Source organism: Chiloscyllium plagiosum, chromosome 22 (genome assembly GCF_004010195.1).
Source record: "Chiloscyllium plagiosum isolate BGI_BamShark_2017 chromosome 22, ASM401019v2, whole genome shotgun sequence".
NCBI classification, from domain to species: Eukaryota; Metazoa; Chordata; class Chondrichthyes; order Orectolobiformes; family Hemiscylliidae; genus Chiloscyllium; species Chiloscyllium plagiosum.
Window position 1 is genome coordinate 16,433,808 of NC_057731.1, and position 15,387 is coordinate 16,449,194.

A 15,387-nucleotide genomic window follows, 5' to 3' on the forward strand; every position below is an offset into this window, starting at 1 on the left:
ATAAAAAAAATGTGCAAACTGTTATCATTGTGTACAAGTACTGTATATAACTGGATTTGACATTTTGAAAGGATTGTAAAAGCAAGTGCAGTTTAACTATGGACTTCAATGTACAAGGCTTATACAAGTAGGTTAGAAACCTTAAGGATATTTTTGGTCTTTATTACATACTACAATTATGTCTAATGCTTTTCCAATAATTTTGATGGGCTGTAGCTCTTTGGGATAACAAACTACCATTAAAGGATATATTGTGGTGATAACAGCAAAAGGGGCAATGTATTTACAACAGTTCAGAACAGACATGTGAATAACATGGTTGCCCTTAATCCTAAATAACTGGAGTCTTACTGCAAGCTACATGGAGAAATGTTGATGATCAAATCAATGCAGCTACTCATGCCATTCATAGATAACTGCAGATGAGAAAGAAATTTGCTAAAATAAAACAAAGGACTGCAGATTCTGAAGATCTGGAGGAAAAAAAAGCAGAATTTGCTGGAGAAACAACAGCATTATGAAGGTTACTATTGTATATAATGGAAAGCCAGACCAGACATGTTGCTTCAGTGGAAGAGGCTGATATGGAAATTTGATGCTCAAGATTCCATCTCTGCACTCTTAAACAATTACTTTCCATGGAGTCAGCAGCCATCGATATTTAGAAGAGTCTTTCTTGTTCAGTTGTCTGCCTAAGGACAGGTTTAACCTAAAATACCTGCAAGCTCTATTATAGCTAGGGCAAGCAGGCAGATCTCAAATACACCCCAGTCTGACTGGGGAAGGAATTTTTCTCACTTTTGAAAACATGTTATTGGAACTCATGGTGAGTTGTGTTTGCACTGTTAGTTTTCAAGCAATGGGGGAGGTGAGATAAGATGGTATGGAACTACAATTGGCTGGCAAACAGATAGGTAATTGATTTGAACAACTGTAATTAGTTGTGAAAGTCAGTCTGATGACAACTCCTGTGTATTAGAGGTGCATACGATTTCTAGACAGGAAGGAGGGATTGCCTCTCTATCCTTCAGAAAGTAACTCAAACTTGAAGACAGCAATTAGTTGCTGCCTCTAACTAGAGACAATGAAATTGAATAACTGATATATAAATTTTCCTGTGCCTTTGCCAAAAAACTGAAAATTAGGAAGGAAGGACTACACACAACAGAAGGTATTGAGAATAAAAAGAAATACCTATCAAAGCCTGTGAATTTGTTCTATTGAATAGTGATTTTTTCCACCACCTGTAACGCCATTTTGTTTTTTGTCTGCTTGTATGTGTGTTGGGGTTTTAAATAGGGTGAATGGTTTAACTATTAAAGTGGTATATTGATAAATTCTAAGCAAATAACTATGATGTATTTATTTGTATCAGATGTTAGTTCTTGTTGAGCATAGAAATTTGGTTAGAGTTTTCTGTTAACCTGAGTCCATCACACAGGTAAATCAGATTAAATCTTCAACTTTTGTGACTATCTTGGGAATAGTGGTGCTCAAGTGTCAGCAGATCTTTCCAAATGGATACTAACAATCACAACATGTACACTTCTCAGACATGGAATTGACTGAAGGAAACATAAAACACATAAACCTATTAAGGATAAAAGCTTGAAAATCTTTCTTTGGCCTCCCCACTCCAACTCATGCATTCAAGCTATCTAATTCTCAGCTGAATGAAAACTTCAAATCAGTGTACACCACATAAGCTGGCATCCTTTTCCATAGATCCATTGCTCTTCGGGAAAATGCAATATCACACATTTACCAATTCTCGTTCTGCTATGAAAAAAAATGTTAACTTGACCCTGGGTATTCTCTAATCTACTGTACATTAAAGATAATTGGTCTGCATAAACCGTCTAGTTCCTGCATTGTTTTAAAAACTTCATTCAACTCACCCCTGTGTTTATGCTCTCTAAAGTCTAGACACTCAAATCAATAAACCTTATTTAATAAAGCAAGGGAAAGGTAATTGATCCCAGAGGTACTAGAGTGATGCACACCTATTGGCTTGTGAACTATAAACTGTCTGCTGTGCAGATGACCCAAGGGTACTTAATGTTATCTATAGAACATTTGCTTTATGCTGTTGATGACTTTCACTTTCTCTAGAAAGAACTCCTCTAAGCCATTGTTGTCTACAGGTTATTATACAGGTTGTACAACAAACGTAAATCTCTTGAGACATGCCCAGGTTGGAGCATCATAGCTAAAGCAGACACACTGCCTGAGGTGTTTTTCCGCATGTAAATGGTGTCCCATTGTGAAGAAGTCATCATCTGTTTGTTCTCATATGGGAGTTGACTTAATGGACTTCCATTCTCTCATCCATTTTAGTTTCTTGCATTGTACATTTGAAATGCATGTGCAACACAGTAACAACTGGTAAAAAGAACAACATCGGGGAAGCAAAAACAGATTACAAAATAATTAATGCACAAGATGCAAAATGTTTCCTTTCGAAATAAATAAAAGCCTGAGATTAAACCTGAACAACTAATGTTTGAACAGGATGTATGTGTCCAGTTTTTGAAATATGAGGCTGTATATGTGGGAAGACTTTTGTTCAACCTATGAAATTTGGGCTGGAATCTTCAGGTCTTAGAAAGTTCCACAGTGTTGGGACCATTTCCAGGTTTTAGCTCTGTTCATGCCAATGGTTTGCCCGCTGGGGTTGCCAACTGTGATTAAATCTATTTCTGAAGTTTCATTACATCACCCGCCCCACTACTTCAGTCATATGTTACCCAGTATTTGTACTTATTTTTTAAAACAAACCTGTTCAGAGATGTTATTACATACCTCTGGAACAGGTGGGACTTTAACCAGGCCTCCTGCTGCAGGGGTAGGGATGCTATCACTCTACCACAAGAGCCCCCTTTGTCAGCCAATATATCCATCCATGTGATACAGTGCTTTTCTAAACCAACTGAAAAGTAGAAAGCTCCTTTACCCACCTGGATGATGTTTAGCTGCCAGTCAAGCATTTTCTCCACTATATTTTCAATATTTTTAGATTCATTAAGGAGAAATGTTTAAGGAAAATTACTTGAAAGTTATCTTTCTAATGCTGCTATGATTTATTGCCAGGATTGCACATAAGCAGTGTCCTGGATTCTTCAATTCCTGAAGATTCAGGTCAATCTTGGAGAGATAGAATACTTACTGCTCTCTAGTTGAATCTTACAGGACATGACTAATTAACATGATTCATTTGCTGCGTGATTAGGGATGGTGGCCAGGAAACTGAGTCAGCAGCATGATTGAGACAGCTATACTTAAATTAACATCAGCTTATAAAGCCTTCCCCCTCCCCCCCAGTAAATTAATCACCCCAAAATAACCATCAATACTTCACTTATCTCCTTCATTTGGCACTCTCACTATTCTCAGATAGATAATCACAGAAAATTATTTGAATCCTTTTAGTCTGATTTAGGTTTTCTTTTTTTTTCCCCTCCTTTTTTTCTTAACCCCCACACTACCGCCTAGCTGCGGTAGTGCTTATCTTTTCCCCAGCACCCATGGTATGTGTGTGCAGGTGTGAGACACAGTGAAAGACACAAAGTGCACGAATCTTTATTCAAATTCCACCACCAGCAAGATAGGAAAACACCCGGGTGGCCACCTGGACCTGTTGGTGGCCAGTTTGGCCAGGCCCAGGAGCAGGCCCACGAGGAGGTCTTCAGACCTGCCCTCCTTCCTCCGTACCGGGTGCCCAAAGATCAGGAGCGTGGGACTGAAGTGCAGCCAAAAACAGAGGAGAAGGGTTTTAAGGGAATCAAAAAGGGAGTGCAAACGCCCACACCCAATATACACGTGGTCCACGGACTCCACAGCGCCACAGAACAAGCAGTTGGGCTGGGAGTCCGTGAACCACCGCAATCTGCGGTTGCAGGGGACTGCTGCGTGCAGCACCCTCCACCCCAGATCCCTGAGAGAAAGGGGGAGGACTCCCGCGTAGAGAGTCCTCCACTGGGGATCCCCACCGTCCGGTGGCAAATGGGCACGCCAAGGCGTGTTCGGACGGTGGATGAGGGAGAAGAGGTGGACGGTGTGCAGCAGCAGTCTATACAGGGCCCTCCTTTTTACATCTTTGAAAGGGACAAAATTAAAATTTCGGAGGCAGCTCAGGTTGTGGGGCACAGGCTCCCGCGGGAAGTACGGGACCCTGATTTAGGTTTTCAGCTGTTTTTTGCTTGTTAGTTTTAATTGGAATATCACAATTGAGGGAGAGCACGATCCTAATTATTTTCTCTTGGCACTACCATTGGCCAGACCCTCAAATGCCCTGGATCTAATCTCTGGAATTCCCTTGATACACCTCTCTGGTCCTCTATGCCACATCTCACCCTAAAGATACTCTTAAAACCTATTTGAACATGTTTTTGGTCAATTAACTTAAAGCTCCCTATGTGTTCATTATCAAATTTGTTTTATAATGCTGCTACAAACTATTTTATTACTTTAAAGAAGGTTTTATGTATGTAAGTTGTTTATTGTAACATTCTTGAGTTCAATTTCAATTCCTTTTATCTTTTTGCTATCTATGGTTGTATTACTAAAATAATAATTTTCTGTTGTTTTATATCTTGTTAGTTTATACAGATCCTTCTTTGACATTCTGTTGTTATATTTCTATATCAATCTTAGAACTCCATCTTTTGCCTATAAGATTTATATCCTTTAATATTCCTCCTTATTTGTTCTGATTAATTGTTAAATTTATTTAGTCTTGCCCTGATCCTTTGTTTTTCTCCTTTATTGACCTATGTGCCTCTCATTTGCAGGCAATAACAATTCCCATTGTGATTTTACCTCCTCTGAACTGATGAACTCTGGTCAGTATTTCATGGAATCAAAGGTTGGGGGTGGGGGATGGGTGCGGGTGGACAGCTGTTGAGAACTAGGGTTTTTTTTCTGTTATGGAAGGCCTGTCAAATTAAATGTCATTCAGGCACTTGACAGGTCAGCTGTGAGCCTCCTTTAGGATCAAAGACCCTGGGGCAGAAGTGCCACCACTGGCAGTTTTACTGAATGGTAGTGCCACCAGGAGGTGGTGGCTGCTGCCTGTATGACACCAACTCAAAGTCTCGGAGTGTGGAGGGATATCGGTCAAAGGCCTGCTAGTACCATTTTCATTCATTAACCATTGTTCAGGTTTCAACCTCGTTATTAGGTGTTTGATTGCAGAAGGCATCATGAAGGGACGTTCTTAAAGAAAAAAATCAGGAAGGCAAAGAGGGTATATGAAATAACATTGGCAGAGAAGGTGAAGGTAATACAGAGAGATACCACAAGTACATTAAGAGCAAGAGAGCAACTAGAGGGAGAGCGTGGGGCCTATTAAAGATCAAAGAGGTTGTTGAATCCTCTGAGATGGGAGAGAAATTAAATGAATATTTTGCATCAATTTTTACTGTGGAGAAAGAACTGGAGACTAGAGAACTCTGGGAGATAAATATTGATGTTTTAAAAAACAGTTCACTTTCCAGAAGAGGATATGCTGGGGTTTTAAGAAATTATAAAGGTTGATAAATCTCTGCGACCTGATCTAATATATCCCAGGACATTGTGGGAAGTCAGGGAGGAATTTGCAGGCCCCTTTCAGAAATATTTATATCCTTTATAACTACAGGTGAGGTACCAGATGACTGGAAAATGGCTAACATTGTGGCTTTGTTTAAAGAGGGTTGTAAGGAGAAGCCTGGGAACTATAGACCTGTCAGTCTGACTTTGGGGGGTGGGTAAGTTGTTGAGGTAATTCTGAAAGATAGGATTTATATGTGTTGGGAGAGGCAAGGAATGATTAGGGATAGTCAGCATGCTTTAGTACAAGGGGAATCATATTTCATAAACTTGTTTGAGTTTTTTGAGGAAGTAACTAAACAATTGAGGGCAGAGTGGTAGACATTCTGTACTACAGTTCCATGCACTATAAGATCAATCCGATTGGCAAAGTTGTGAATAGGACCCTCATCTGTGTAAGCTTGATGCTGAGACAGGGCATGTCGAAAGCATCCTGCATGATAATGGCCACCCTGATCAATTCATTACTCATTGTATATTACACAGACTCATAAAAGGGCCTACGACCAGGCTACCTCAAATTGCCCTGGAAACTGAAAGTATCTCAAACACTTGACAAACAGGTGAAGCTAGCCACCTCATGCGGCACAAATAGGTTGGACAAGTATTGGAAGTGGGTTTGTGTAAATTTCAGTTCCAGGCATTTTAATTGAATGGATTTAAAAATTTTAGAAAATAACTCCTTTAATTGCTCCTTTTTTTTGATGCTTGCAGTTATCTGTGACATTGCTGACAGAAAGGGTTGCCCCGACCAAATTGTGGTGGCAGCAAACACTGCTTTCAGAAATATATGTCAACATTACTCAGCTGATGACAAGATTGATAGGATGAGGAAAGTCATGAGTTTCAGCTATCTTCAAGTCCATACAACTGGAGTAAATCAATGAGCCATTGTAGAATATTAACTTACCTTCTCAACTCTGAAAATTCTTGATTCTCACTAGTTACAATAAGCTTAACAACCAATAAATTACAACAATTCTCAAGAACATTTTGTTCAATAAAGACCAGGAGGAATTTGCCATGTTCTGAGGTTAAGGCAGGGGCGCAGCGCTAGGTAAATTACAGCTACAGAAGGACAGCATACTGGGCAGAATGGCCTTCAGCAGTGCCACAACCATGCACTGATTCTGTGATAAGAATTCCACTTCAAGTCATACATCTTGTGTATTTTAGTCTATTGATCGACTGCAGATCTTTTTTGATATTTAAAAGTGAAATAATAGCTCTTGGTAACATTTTCATTGGTTACCATGCTTGATGGAATGACTAGTATCCCCCTACCCCTTCCATACTTCCAATATGTAGATAACACTATTGTAATATTTCAATCCACAGCCACCTCAAAGAATTTCTTTATACAGCTTAGCAAATTCTACCTTGTGCTCAAATCTATAATTAAAGTAGAGTAATCAAACAAAGCTCCCTTTTCTCAATGTATTAGTTGGACAATATGCCAATGCATTCTCTACTGCTATAAACCAAAACGCCTATGTTAATTGTTCAATATGTGTTTGAATTCCTACAGTTCCTTGCACTATAAGATCAATCTGATTGGCAAAGCTGTGAATAGGACCCTCAGCTGTGTAAGCTTGATGCTGAGACAGAGCATGTCGAAAGTATCCTGCATGATAATGGCCACCCTGATCAGTTTATCACTCATTGTATATCACACAGACTCCTGAAAGGGCCTACGACCAGGCTACCTCAAATTGCCCTGGAAACTGAAAGTATCTCAAACACTTGACAAACAGGTAAAGCTAGCCACCTCATGCTGCACAAATAGTTTCTTCTACAGACCAGATGCTACAGCCAAAAAGACAAGACTACCACTTAAATGAGCAATCACGGAAGAGTTAAAGCACAGAAAGAGACCATTTGGCCCAATGTATCTGTGCTAGCTCTTCAAAAGAGCATCATTACCTGTGCCAAAATTTTGCTTTTCTGCCCCCCCCCCCAAAACTCTTGCACATTATTTTTACCTAATAATTGTTAATGCCGTCTTTCATATCTCAACTGAACTTGCCTCCATCACATTTTCAGGCAGTACATTCTTAACTACTTGCTGAACGGAAATTGTATTTTGCACATAACCCTTGCTTCATTTACAAATCACTTTAAATCTATGCCCACTTGCTCTCATTCCTTTCATAAGGGGATACAGTTTCTCCCTATTGACTCTAATCAGCTGCTCATGATTTTGAAAACCTCTATCAGACCTCTGCTTTACTTTGTTCTCAACAAGGAGAACAACACTAAAGAAATTGGGATATCCTCATAACGGGGTGGCACAGTGGCTCAGTGGTTAGCCCTGCTGTCTCACAGCACTAGGGACCCGGGTTCAATTCCAGCCTTGGGTGACTGTGTGGAGTTTGCACATTCTCCCCATGTCCATGTGGGATTCCTCCGGGTGCTCTGGTTTCCTCCCACAGTCCAAAGATGTGCAGGTTGGTAAATTGGCCAAGATAAGTTGCCCATAAAGACCAGTTATATATGCAGGGCCAGTGGCTTAGCCATGGGAAATGCAGGGAAAAATGTAGGAGGGTGGATCTGTGTGGGATGCTATTTGGAGGGTCAGTGTGAACTTGCTGGGCTGAATAGCCTGCTTCCACATAGTAGGGATTCCATGTTAACTGAAGTTCTCATCACTAGAACTATTCTTGTAAAGCACCTCTGCACTCTCAAGCGTAGGGATCATAGTCATATTGTGTACAGGTTTGGGTGTCACGCTATGCTCCAGTTGTGGTTTGTGTTTCACTGCTAGTGTGATGCCTGGTATGTAGGCCATGTGTCCTAATGACTTGGGGACCATATCAAACAACATCCTGTTGACTATCGTGCAGGCAGCATGTTGTTTGTACTCAGCTGGCCTATGTTTGCAAACCTTAGAACACCATGTCCGACAGTGGATATAAGTCTAATATTGGGCAACATCTATTAAATAATCTGGACCAGGGTAAGAATGACATCAAAAATTAACTTTAAGGTTATTATTTGGGCTTGCAGTGCAATGTATTTGCAAATGCTCGAAACTATGTATGTTAACTTGGGACTATATAGGCAAAAGTATTTGTGCATATGTTGTACCTTCTCACACTGGGGGGAGAAAAAACATAATGGAGATTGCCAATATCTGCTGCATTCCCATTTCAACTGATCAGAGTCTACCTGTCTGGTCTGAGAACCAAGACTGGCAGTTAACTGCCGTATTTTCATGTTATGTTAGCTCTGTCAATTAGCACTGTCTTTTCGTGCTTTATAAATTAGTGTCCCTTGTTCAAGTCTGTTTTATACATGCTGGTCCTGATGATTGTAGGATGAAAGGCTTTGATTTTGTATCTCCTTTTAGCAATGTTGCAATCAATTCATTCTTGAAGTATTTGCAAATTATGACCTATATTTCTAGACACAAAAATGTTTAATCTTAGAATCTATTATTTTATCAGTAAATGTAAATTATGAATAATTACATAATCAACAAAAAGCTCATCAAATTCACTCATTAAAAACAAATGTGTTCCTATTATTTAATAAATAAATTCAAATTTGATAAATCATAACTACAAAATCTTTTTAAAATCCTGCGTTGTTAAAAAGACCTCAGTTACTTATAAGATCAGATAACTTAGCATCACTTCCTTGTCAATTTAGCACTCTGCTGATCTGGATTTTGTGCAAAAGCAATACTTCTTTTGTCAACAATTCTGCGGCTGTTTTACAATTTCAACAATTTGAAAACATTATTGTCTTTGTGTTTATCTGAATATTCTGATATATATGCTGCAAAAGGGGTGGCCTATTTCATGGAAACTTGTACAGGAACTGACACAAGGTAACACTATTAACAATAGGCCATGTAAAGGAAACTCTTTCGACATTTTGATTTATTTCAAAGAATGAAAGAGCTCAATGATATCCGTTAGTTACAGCACTGAATTGTGTTGATGATGTTGAAGTGCTTGCAAAGTTTTGCTGACCTTTCCCCTTGGCTACACTTATCTGCGGATACACAGCAGCCAAAGAAGGGAAAACAGCTTGAAGGGATCCGTTAACAGAAACACAATGGTGAAATCCAGTCCTTTACCAGTTAATTATGCATCACAGGAATTTGAGGTCTTTGCAAATGAATTATTGCCAAATTTATCAAACAATGTTCTTCTTACTTCCATAAGCTATCTCTGTAAAACACACAAAATAAGTGATTTTGTGATTGTGTGCAAACCCAAGTTGAAATAGGGCAAGTGTAATTCTTGGCAGGATAATGTTAGTAGAACTAACCTTGCTATTGTTTCTGTGTTGGGAAAATAGTGTGTCCCAGCTAGCTTTCAAGAGCTGCATCAGGAATCAAAGTTTTGGAAACAAAGCTCATCTGGTAGGTCTGAAAGAGAGTAGACTGTCCCCCGGTTCTCACTTTAATTAATGAAGATCATGTTGGAAGAAGAGCAAGAGAGAAAGGAGGTATTCTTTGGTAAAAAGTGCTTTAGGATCCTAATGAATGCTGCCATAGACCATGAAGGAAGCGATCAGGTCATGCAGCACCAGGTAGTGCAAGAAAAAGTTAAATGACATCATCAGATCAGTCAAAGTAAGGGGAACCAATTGCAGCTATCAAGATGACACTGTCTGCCATTGTAATGACCTTCATCTAAACTGAAGCATTTTGCCATAAATGCTGAAGCATTTTGCCATAAATGCATTCAAGATAATAAAGACTCCTTTGTACTCTCAAGAAGTAATATTTCTTCACTTGTGTTCTTGTGTCCATTAAATCTAAGGAACTTCTGTGGAATGTGGCACGCATCATGTTATTATAGCATTCTGGGTTGAAGGGTGACAGTAGGATTTCACTGCATGTCAAGGTAAATGTCACTTTTGTATCAGTTTTGAAGGAAAAAACAAGACATAACAACTAAGGAAGTGTAGGTAACCATCTGTCACAACTGTACAAGATTGAAATTTTATGTGGAATTCCAGTTCAAGTTCATCTTAAAAGTATTACTGAATGAAAAAGTGGCACATGCAATTGTGGCTGATGAAAAATGGTGAAGCATCCTTCTAAAAATGTTTGTCTTCTGAAAAGAAAAATAGCTCTGTTAGTGAGAGACTCGTTCTGGCACACACAACTGAGATTGCAAAGTTGAGGAATTGAAGATATTGCTATCAGTAATTTTAGATGATCTTACAAGCCATTTCTAGCTTCTAATTCTTTTTCAATTAAGCAAGCTATCTAAAGCATTTGTGAGTGAGGAACAGACCAAGTAGACAGAGGCTCCAAGTCACAATTTGACACTAATCAGTTGAATGACAGGCAAGTCACTTTTTGAGCTTGATGAAAAGTTTGTTTTGCTTACAAAACAACATACAATTGTGAAATCATTCAAATAATTTTGTTAGTTTGGCATTGGTAGTGGGGAAAAATACTAGAGTCCATTATAAAAGATGTAATAGCAGAGCACTTGGAAGGTAGTGACAGGATCAGACAAAGTCAGCATGAATTTACAAATGGGAAGTTGTGCATGACAAATCTGCTGGAATCTTTTGTGAATGTAATCATTGGGTGGATAAAGGAGAGCTAGTAGATCTGGTTTACTTGGATTTTCAGAAGGCTTTCGATAACTGTCCGACCGAAGAGATTAACATGTAAAATTTAAAGCACGTGAGATTGGGTTTAGCATAGTGACATGGAAAGTGAACTGTCTGGCTGACGGGAAACAAAGGATAGGAATGAACGTGTCTTTTTCTGAGTGACAGTCACTAGTGGGTACCATAGTGATAAGTTCTTGGATACTAGCTATTCACAAAATATGTTAATAAGTTAGATGTGAAAATTATTGAGTCATATGCAAACCTGGAGACATAACAAAGCTGGGTGGGAGGATATGCTGTGTGGAGAATACAGAGAGGGTTCAGTGTGATTTGAAGAAGTTGAGTAATTGGGTGAATAGAGGGCAGATACATGATAATGTGGATAAATGAGAGGTTATCCACCTTGGTAGCAAAAATATGCAGGGAATTAATTATCTGAATGTGGATAAATTGTGAAAGGGTGAGGTGCAATGAGACTTCTGTGTCCTTGTACACTGGTCGCTGAAAGTAAGCATGGAGGTGCAGCGGGTAGTGAAGAAGGCAAATGATATGTTGGCCTTCAGAGTGAGAGGGTTAGAGTACAGGAGCATGGATGTCTTGTTCAGTCATGGTAAAAATCACACTGGGAGTATTGTATGCAGTTTTAGGCTCCTTATGCGAGGACGGATGTTCTGGCTATTAAGGAAATGCAAAAAAGCTTTACCTGTCTGATTCTTGGAAAGTCAAGATGTATGTACAGAGAGACACTGGATTAGTTAGAATTATATTCACTAGAATTCAGAAGAACTTGGTGAAATTGCACAGAAACCTATATATTAAAAAAAAACAGAAGTAGACAGAGTAGATGCAGGAAGAATGTTCTTGATGACTAGGAAGTCCAGAACCAAGAGTCCCAGTCCCTGGATCACAGGATAATGGTAGGCCTTTTAAGACAGAGATGAGAAATTTCTTCACCCAGAGAGTGGTGAGCCTGTGGATTTCTCTGCAACAGGAAACTGATGTCAAAATATTGAAGATTTCAAGAAAGATAGTTCGTAGGACTAATGGCATCAAAAGATACTGTGTAAAATGGAAACAGTTTGCTGAGTTGGATGATCAACCATGATCATATTGAATGCCAGAGCAGGATCGAAGGGCTGAATGGCCTATTTTTTGCTCTTATATTCTATATTTCTGCTTCTATCTGGTATTAGCAATTCCTGAATTGGCATTAATGATATTGTACTATTTGAAAGAAGTAACAGCTCAGATAACACTAGTGATGCTGAGTGTGACAGCGCAGAAGAATTATTTTTGGGCTTTTATGAATAATAAGACTTTATGCTGCATTGTTGTTTCTGTTCCATGATGCCACAATATTTAAAATTATATATCTATTTGCACTGGAATATTTTTTTCTTCTTAAATCCCTGCTGTTGTCTCATGAATATGCAAACACAGCTTCTTTATTGTGGGATTGTCCATTCTTCGAGCATTTGAGGAAAAAAATACTAGGAGAGTCTGAAAACTGGAAGTCTCCTTTCTTAGATGAAAGCTGGAAAGGACTCCCATTATAGTTGTTTGTCTAAGTTGTTTTAATCAACATTTTCTATTATTTTGTGACTATGAAGCCATTTCTTTTCCTTTAATATTAGGTTTACAATCAGCCCCAAACAAAGTGGAAACCAAGCCCACTATATGAGAGAAATGTGTGGATTTTGCTTGATTAATTGCTATGCAACATGTGCTGAGCATAAATTGTTCCAGTAGCTTTCAGAAAGACAATGTGTGTTGACTTCCTGCTGAATCATCAGAAAGGATGTGAATTGAGCATAGTGATTTAGTACAAGAGGAACAGGCAATATTTTAAGATTAGATAACCCGCAATCGCTGTGTTTATATTTGCAAGCAATTGCAGTGTTGAGGAAATCTCAAATAAAAGTCAACTTGGTTCCTCATGTTCCCATAAAAACTGACTGAAATGTAATTCTTGTGTGATTTCTCATTTCAGAAATAAAAGACAACACCAGGTTATAGTCCTGACGAAGGAGTAGCAGTCTGAAAGCTTGTACTTCCAAACAAACCTGTTGGACTATAACCTGATGTTGTGTGATTTTTAACCATGTCTATCCCGGTCGAACACCGGCACCTCCACATTATTTCTGAAATGGTAACCAAGCCTGAACTAATCCCCATGCTCCTTTCAGCAATCTGACCTAGTCAATTGCCGTGCTCCTTTCAAGGTGCTAACAATCTATTTGTTTTCAACAAGCCAGCATTACCTGTCAGAAAAAAAACCCTTCTTCTGGCACATATTGATCCATATTAAGTCCGTCCTGAACTGCTTCCAATCAGAGTTAGGAACCAACTCTGGCTGAGAGGTGTTCTGCCCTGAAGGGATTTGATTTCTAACATTTATACTTTACACTGCATTGTTTGACATTCAATGAAAGTGATTTGTTCGCCTTGCCTGATTGACAACCTGCTTAGCTTCAGGACCAGACTATCAAGATGGAATTATGCAGGAATACATGCAGGATGTGTACACATTCTTCAAACATCTGTGAGCAAGGGCCTACACAATGCTAAGTGATGCACCAAGACCACACACCTAAGCTTAAAGTCCCATTTTCTTAAGGCCAAGTAGCCTCAGTGCTCTGGGCATAGTTAATGTACATGTAAGCTATGATGGTAATCAACATCCTTCAAGGTTAGCTATAAGAGGAACCAAATCAATCCAAAAGATTTAACAGATAGGAAGAATCCATAGTAATTTATGAGTACACAATCCTGTATTTGCAATTTCAAAATCCGAAAAGCTCAGAAATCCGAAGTTTCTACTGTGAAGTTTTTTTCTGTATAACGAGGTTGTTTGTCATGCGAACAGGTGACCCAACTCCACACCCACTTGACTCATGTGGCAGCATGGCCCAGCACTGGCAGGCATCGATTGTGTCTTAGCGTTTCGTACTAATCACACATGGCTATGGTGTTGGGTAATTTTTAAAAATTTCACTATGAAAATGTCATTTATTCTGAAATCTGAAAAACTCTGAAATCTGAAAAACAACTGGCCCCAAAAATTTTGGATAAAGGATTGTGTACCTGTAGTACTATATATAAAGTTCTGTGTTGAATAACAGTGCTTCATTTTACATAACATTGATACCCATCTACTTTCTATGATCTACTAAAGTGATTTCAACGTTCTTTAATCTTCTTTTTTTCTCAGTCATTACATCCGGTGCTACCTGACAACAGGTGAGCTTGAGCTTGAGGAACCCTCCAATGTCTTTGGTAGGTATCCTTGGATGGTTCTAGAGGGTTCTGGCTTGCTGGAGATCTCACATGCTGGTCCAACCTTGGCCTGACTTGAGGGAGGCAATTAGATCTCTGACAGGGATAGGTGGAGACACATGATTTTTTACTGAACTGTTCTGAGGGTGACAGTCTCTGTTCCTACCTGTCAATGCACAAGAGCACTGCCCTTACCCATTGAAGGAATGGGACACGTGGAGGGAGGTCAAAGTGGCCCTATCCCTTTCCATCTTGACTTGAACAATGGGAAGAACGTTCCCATGCATGCCTAGCAGATATTGATTATTCTGCTGGACTTTAACATCAGCCAGGCAATCCATGGAAGTAGCCATGTGCTTGCATGCTTGAGCTGTGATGTTAGACAGAACTTGGGCACACTCCTCTGACCTTTGCTCCAATCTGCACATAATCTCTGGCATTTTTGCAAGATATTTCCCTGCTTGTCCATTACTCATTCAATGGCTAACTCTAGTGGGTCATCATCTGTAATAGGCTCAGCTGAGGTCTCTTCTCCAATGGCCCTGAGCATCAAAGCCCTCAGCAGCAATGTCTTGCACTAGTTGAGAGGCCCATGTCAATGCTATACAGATCAGAATGTGACCCTGAGCCGACTCTGGATAGATTACCCACCAAGACGAATATCTCTGTCCCTGGGCTGTTGAAGCATGTAAGAAAAGCCTTAATGGTGCATCTTCTGAAAGTGCTGAAGTGGTACTAGCAGAAAGATGTGGCTTTTCCTTTCAGTTAACTGGAATGGGAGTGGGATCAGAAGCTGCATAGAAAAACATGCAGATTAGCATCACAAATCACCACCCTTGCCCAAATTGTTTCAAAGATCTTGCTGCTTCATGTGCAGTTGGGTGTAGCAGAGTGAAGGCTTTTTCACTGGATAGGTGTATATGCCTAATCTCCTCC